Raw genomic sequence first — 1,532 nt, forward strand, 5'->3', positions numbered from 1 at the left:
GAGAGAGAGAGAGAGAGAGAGAGAGAGAGAGTTGATTTCGTGCGTAAAAGTGGAAAAGAGAGAAAGAAGAAGAGAAAATAGGGAGGAATATTGCAAGGTCAGAGAGAGAGAGAGAGAGAGAGAGAGAGAGAGAGAGAGAGAGAGAGAGAATAAAGGAAGAACAGAGGAAGAACAGAGGTAAAGAAGAAAAAGAATAAAGAAAGAATGAAGAAAGAGTAAAAAAGAATATAGAAAAAAAATTAAAAATAAAGAAAAAAAAGAAGAAAGAGAAATAATAATAGAGAATAAAGAATGATAGAGAAGAAAGTAAGGAAGAATAAAAGAATAAAGAGAGAACAGAGAAAGAAAGATAGCAGAAAGCGAGGATGCTGTCAGGGCGGGAGAGAGGTCGGCGCGTGAAGACTTAAGACAGGGCGCAATTAAGAGATGCTGGAAAGGCCGGAGAAGGGAGCCGCGGCGTCGGGGCTGGACCAGAGAGTTGCAGGCACTTCCCTTAACTCTTTTTTCCCTCCTCCGATGGCTTCCTTTTGAGTGATGAGTGGATGCGCGGAGGTGAGAGAGAGGGAGGAAGGGAGAGAAAGAGAAAGGGGTCAGGAGGGAGGAAAAGGTCAGGAAGAAACGCAAAAGGAAGGAGGAGAGGGAAGAGAAGTGGCCGAGAGATTAAAAAGACCTTACCTAACTTAACCTAACTTAACAAACTAACCTAACCTAACAAACTAACCTAACTTAACAAACTAACCTAACTTAACAAACTAACCTAACTTAACCTAACCTAACTTAACAAACTAACCTAACTTAACAAACTAACCTAACTTAACAAACTAACCTAACTTAACAAACTAACCTAACTTAACAAACTAACCTAACTTAACAAACTAATCTAACTTAACAAACTAACCTAACATAACAAACTAACCTAACAAACTAACCTAACTTAACAAACTAACCTAACTTAACAAACTAACCTAACTTAACAAACTAACCTAACTTAACAAACTAACCTAACTTAACAAACTAACCTAACTTAACAAACTAACCTAACAAACTAACCTAACAAACTAATCTAACTTAACCTAACAAACTAAACTAACCTAACTTAACAAACTAACCTAACTTAACAAACTAACCTAACTTAACCTAACAAACTAAACTAACCTAACTTAACCTAACCTAACAAACTAATCTAACAAACTAACCTAACCTAACCTAACAAACTAATCTAACAAACTAACAAACTAACCTAACCTAACCTAACAAACCAACCTAACTTAACTTAGACTAACTTAACTTAACCTAACCTAACTTAAACTAATTTTACTTAACCTAACCTAACCTAACTTAACCTAACCTGAGCAAAGGACCAGAGAGTTTCAGGAAAGAGGAAAGATAAAAAAAGAGAGAAGGGATCGAGGGAAACAAGATGAGAGAGAGAGAGAGAGAGAGAGAGAGAGAGAGAGAGAGAGAGAGAGAGAGAGAGAGAGAGAGAGAGAGAGAGAGAGAGAGAGAGAGAGAGAAAGAGAAAGAGACAGAGA

At 37.2% G+C, this 1,532-nt stretch overlaps 1 long non-coding RNA gene across 3 annotated transcripts; it reads right to left on the reverse strand.

The window, feature by feature from the left end:
- Positions 1 to 285: 285 nt before the first annotated feature.
- LOC127001195 (uncharacterized) lies at positions 286 to 1,170 on the reverse strand. Of its 3 annotated transcripts, XR_007754882.1 has the most exons (4): positions 1,092 to 1,170; positions 930 to 1,037; positions 768 to 862; positions 286 to 734 (listed from the first exon to the last, which is right to left on the reverse strand). It is a non-coding gene; the product is annotated as an uncharacterized LOC127001195 (long non-coding RNA). The 3 variants fall into 3 exon arrangements; XR_007754881.1 differs by having other exon boundaries at positions 286 to 862; positions 930 to 1,019; XR_007754880.1 differs by having other exon boundaries at positions 286 to 862.
- Positions 1,171 to 1,532: the final 362 nt, after the last annotated feature.

The sequence above is a fragment of the Eriocheir sinensis genome, chromosome 20 (genome assembly GCF_024679095.1).
Source record: "Eriocheir sinensis breed Jianghai 21 chromosome 20, ASM2467909v1, whole genome shotgun sequence".
NCBI classification, from domain to species: domain Eukaryota; kingdom Metazoa; phylum Arthropoda; class Malacostraca; order Decapoda; family Varunidae; genus Eriocheir; species Eriocheir sinensis.